Source organism: Aulostomus chinensis, chromosome 1 (assembly GCF_037954235.1).
Source record: "Aulostomus chinensis isolate RoL2024-O1b breed Wild chromosome 1, RoL_Achi_v1.0, whole genome shotgun sequence".
Lineage (NCBI taxonomy): Eukaryota > Metazoa > Chordata > Actinopteri > Syngnathiformes > Aulostomidae > Aulostomus > Aulostomus chinensis.
The window spans coordinates 27,570,550-27,575,887 of record NC_141320.1 but is presented as its reverse complement, the minus strand read 5'-3'; the positions used below and the strand labels follow the sequence as shown (position 1 = coordinate 27,575,887).

The window sequence follows — 5,338 nt, the reverse complement described above, 5'->3', positions numbered from 1 at the left end:
CAGAGCCGTGGAAACCAGCCACACAGCGAGAAAACTCAGCAGCAAATATTGTCCGCGCTGCGGAGATGACGGGCTTGTTGCACATTGGTTGCTTTGCACACCTTCTTAATTTAAGTCCCTACAGCTGCACGCTTGCTCGGCAGAGTCAGACGCATCGCTGCATTTTTTCACCGGAGCTCTACGGCGAGCCGCATCCTCAGTGAGAAGCAAAGGGTGCTGGAGCTTCCTGAGCACAAGATGGTGATTGACGTGGTGACACGTTGGAATAGCTCACTGGAGATGCTGGACCGTTTCCTCCAGCAGCAACCAGCCATCTCAGCAGCTCTGCTGTCACCTGAAGTACGCAGAAACGAGAAAGATGTCTGCACGTTGACAGAAGTGGACGTAAGAGTAGCAGAGGAAATAGTCTCTGAGAATCCAGCTTGAAGCCACACCCTCCTGGTTCTTCAAAAACCCAAACAGCAACCATCAGTCTCACTCCAATCCTGTACTTGGTTCAGTGTTGCTGTTCCATTTTGCAGCAGTAGGGGTCGCTGTGATACCAGGTTCAGTTCAAGATTCCCAACTCCAGCTCATGTTGGGGACCTCAGTGGCAGGGCTTATACAAAAAGAGTCAACACGTTCATTTGTATAACAGAAAATTTCAATGATGTGGTGGCATTTTCTTTTTCTGTGCTGTCTGATTTTCTAAATATCAGGTTTAGATCCTCAAATTAACACTGGGACACCAAAAGAGAACACAGTAATTCTCCAGTGCTCTGGTGTTGTTGTGTTCTTCTCAGCTCCATCATGAAGACCTGCTGGCACTGGGCGCTGGTGGAAGTTTGCAGCTCTCACTGGAAAGTCCTGAGGCTCCTCCCACTCTGAAGCAGGCAGTTGCTCCCAGCCAGCCCTCACTTTCACTCTCTGGTGTAGGAGTGAAGAACAAAATCAAAGTCAAGAACCATCACTCTTTCATTGGGGCTCCTTTCTCCTTGTTCTGATCCAGAAACTCAACAGCTTCTATCATTGATTTGACAGGAAATGTTGATGACACACTGGGATTTTTGTTCTCCTGCTGTCACTGTCAAGTGCAGCTTAACATGAGAGGAAGCAGGATCATTCATGTGTTCATGTTTCCAGCAGACAAGGAGGAAACCTGGGAGGACTTCAGTGACTTTGATCACTGGTTCTCACTTCATCTTCTCAGTATAAAGTTCAAAGCGAGCTGGCCAGGAGTTGAACCTAGAATCTTCTGATCCGTAGTCAGACGCGTTATCCATTGCGCCACCAGCCCTGTGAAGAAGCTGCTATGTTCATGTGTCCTTGCTTTTACACTGCTTTTACACTTACAGAAGTTTGCAGAGGGGAGGGGCTTCAACAAACTCCTCATCATTTCCACCTCCAGGAGTGAAGCCTCCCGTGACCCAAGAGGCTCCAACTGGCAGAGCTCTCACTCATTTCTCCACCACCTCGCTAACCTGAGCTGGAGCATCTGAGAACCAAACAGTGACCCCCTTCATTCCAGAGCCCCCACCACTTTAACCACAGCCGGCCGGCCTCCTCCACACTGCTACTAAAATTGAAGACTGAAGCGTCTCATCAAGAGATCTGTCACAGGCGTCTGCTGTGGAGGGTCAATCTGTCCGTCCACATTCAGATCATCGATGCAGCGACTCTGCTAGGATCAAACTACTCAGGATGAAACAGACCAATGTTGACATCAAGTAGCAACTCAGCAGCTGATCAACAGAGTCCTCAGCACCAGTAGAGCCTGGTCCTGGTCCCTGGGGGGCTCCAACCACCAGCCTCTCTGTTAACAGCCGAGCGCCACAGAGACTCACATTCACACTCACATTCATACCTACAGTCAATTTAGAGTATCAATCGGCCTCGTCCCACATTACATGTCTTTGGACGGTGGGAAGAAGCCGGAGTACCAGAGAGAACCCACACATGGACGGGGAGGCAAGGCAATTTTATTTATTCACCAACAGTTTGTCTCAAAGGGCTTCACATGGCATCATAACAACATCCTCTGCCCTTAGACCCTCACATCGACTGAGGAAAAACTCCATAGAAAACCCTTTTAACAGGGAAAAATCTGAGAAACCTCAGGGTGAGCAACAGAGGAAGATCCCTCACCAGGAAGGACAGACATGCAGTAGATGTTGTTACAGACAAGAAAACAGTTTACAATACAAAATGTTGGAAACACGGAAATGTTAATAACAGCTGAAGAAGGAAGCTTCTGGTAGGGGAGGCAGGGAGAGCAAGCCAGCTTGATGGGGGACTGGATGGCAGACTGGTTCATGGAAGGGGAGCGCAGGCCGGTGTAACAGTAGGGAATAAGGGGGGGGGGCGATGCAGGCGGCGGTTGGGGCTCTGGTGGATCTGTGGAAACACAGAGAGACTGCGAGACACCAAGGCCAAACTACAAAGTGCAACAAGTAGTGGTAATGACAGTTCCAAAAATGTGCAGGGAGGAGAGGAGGGAAGGGCTCCATGTAACCTGATGTGTCCCCCAGCAGTCTCAGCCTGTAGCAGCATAGAGGAGGGGAGAACATGCAGGTTCTACACAGAAAGATTCTGCACCCGACCCTGGACTCAAACCCAGAACCTTCTTGCTGTGAGGCCACAGTGCTGACCACTGCACCATCATGCTGCCGTGGTCTCATGTACTTTTCTAAATTGTGTTTCTTTCATGTCCTCCTGAGCTCAAAGACAGAATTCTAGTTACTGTCAAAGACCTGATGACATCATCAGGAATTCTGACCTGTCCAGGGTGAACCCTGCCTCTTGAACAATGTCACCTGGGATCGCCCCCCACCCCCTCCATGACCCTTAAAGGATAAGAATAGAAAGTGGATGGAGGGGTGGACTCAACACTGAAATCAGCTGATCTGATCCACATTCTAATGCTTCCTGTCCCTCTTTCGGAGTCAATGAGAATAGTAGTGTATATAATAATGTATATCCAACCTTGTAGTATCTTTCCAAAGCTTTGAGTATTTCTTCTTGTTTCTACTTGTAGTTTTAGTGTCTGGATCTTTTCTTTTGATGTCCTGCTGTCTGCTCTTTGCTTTTGGAGCTTCCTTCAACAACTACCAGGCCTCCTGGGTACTGTAGGAAACATGGTCAAGTTCTTCTGACTTCTCCAGGAACGTCCTGCTCTCATTGGTCTGTCTTCATTTTGACTCCTCCCACTGCCACAATGACCAGCCTTTATACTCTTGGTGACTGGGGCCCTGGTTGCTGCAGGCCTCAACACCAGCCTGTGGTTGTGAGCAGGGCAGAACAGAACTGACAGTATCTCCCATGCAGGACCTGGGTCAGCGCCTGGTGCCAGCTGGGGCACCGCTTTAACCTGGACCCCTAGAAGATCTTCTCCAGGAACTGGCCTTTTTGGTTCCATCAAGGCCTGAGAGGATGGTGAAGAGTGATCCTCCACCAGGCAGCACAGTCAGCAGCAGCCATTTTGTTCCACTAGAATCAAGTATGATAGTGACAGACTGGTGAGTACTTGCTAACTAACACTTCCTGTTTTTACTGCTATTCTTCCATGAATGTGCTCATGTTGGCTGGTCCCCAACCACAGTTTCAAAGCCATGATGACATCTTTCATCAACAATCAGACTTATTTTTTCTCTATTTGGACAAATAAGGTTTCAACAGACACGGCTGGCCAACGTCCTGGAGTTCATTCAGCCTGGAGAACCAGGTGCTGGTTCCTTCTTTTACCAGGCAGGAACGGGCAGCAGATCCAAGATCAGTAGGTGAAGATGTCTGCTTTGACTGGTAGGAGGAAAGAGAGCAGGAGAGCTGGTCAGAGACAAAGACAGATCATGAAGAAGGAGTGCTGTATTCTGCTAGCACATGCTAGTGACAGTCAGAGATCAGGAGTCTCAGCAGGGAAAGATTCATCTCTTATTTCAGAGGACGATTGGACGTTCACTGGAAGACTGTGAATGTTTGAGGGTCAGAGGAGAAAAGAGGACAAGTGCACCTGTTGTGTGTGATGGGGCACCAGCATGGAGGAAGTTGTCAAACATTTTGAGTGAAAAAGCAGGAAACTTCAAGTAAAGAATTAAAATGATTTAGTTAACAATGAGGTCTCTGTCATAAAACAAAAGGAACAACTGACTCCCTCACCATTTCCACCCTCTTCAACAGATTCACATTTCAAAACAACCAGGTTTATTTTGTTCCCTTCTTTCAGCAGAGGATGGTTTTGATCCATCCACCTCTGGGTTCTGGGCCCAGCACGCTTCCTCTGTAAATCCCTATTTTGGGTTCTGGCTTGTTCTGCTTTTCATTTTGTGTTTGTATTAAAGTTCTGTTGCTGAAAAAAAGACTTTTTTGCATTTTTAAAAACACACACACACACACACTACAGCAAAGCATATAGAATGATACAGTCTGAGGTGGTTTTGACTGGTAGGCACCAGTGTGCACTGTTTGGCACTGAAGTCATGTGACTGAAGTCATCCATTCATGTCAGTGATGTCACTCTGCAGGACTGTCACTGCCGTCTCATTCTAGAAAAGAATCCAGACTCCACCTGTGGCTCCATGATAACTGATGGACCTCTGGTTGGAGGCTGGACGATGATGTTTGGTCTGGGGGGGTTAAGATGGTGGGGCTGTTTCAGTTCTAGTGCTGAAGGCTTTCACCATGACAGTCAGACTCTCCTCTGTCCTTCATGGTCCCTCAAATGTGCAGTGTGGACCTCACACACTGAATTTAGCCTGAAAACTCTTCATGAACAGCAGGAGACTCAGAGTCTCTGTGGCGCTCGGCTGTTAACAGAGAGGCTGGTGGTTGGAGCCCCCCAGGGACCAGGACCAGGCTCTACTGGTGCTGAGGACTCTGTTGATCAGCTGCTGAGTTGCTACTTGATGTCAACATTGGTCTGTTTCATCCTGAGTAGTTTGATCCTAGCAGAGTCGCTGCATCGATGATCTGAATGTGGACGGACAGACTGACCCTCCACAGCAGACGCCTGTCACAGATCTCTGGATGAGACACTTTGAGGTAAAGCCAGGTTCTGCCAGTCCCACTCACATGTTTCAATCACATGTTCAGAGATGGGTTTGTTGTTCCTGAATCCATTTCTTATTTTCTGATCACCTTGTGGATTGTTCATCATTCTCCTCATCACCATACTTTAGGTTGCAGTACGAACACCTGAGTTAGTCTGGGGTTGCAGGAATCATACAGCATCCAAATAATAGCAGGTTGAAACATTTATTTAAAAGAGTTTAACATGGTTACACACACACACACACACACACACACACACACACACACGTGTATCAACATGATGTTCCGAATGTTTCACTGTCTGTGGTTGTCCAGC

The 5,338-nt window shown here is 47.9% G+C and overlaps 1 non-coding gene across 1 annotated transcript; it reads right to left on the bottom strand.

Moving 5' to 3' along the window:
- Nucleotides 1–1,203: 1,203 nt before the first annotated feature.
- On the bottom strand, nt 1,204–1,276 carry trnar-acg (transfer RNA arginine (anticodon ACG)). The gene has a single exon. It is a non-coding gene; the product is annotated as a tRNA-Arg (tRNA).
- Nucleotides 1,277–5,338: the final 4,062 nt, after the last annotated feature.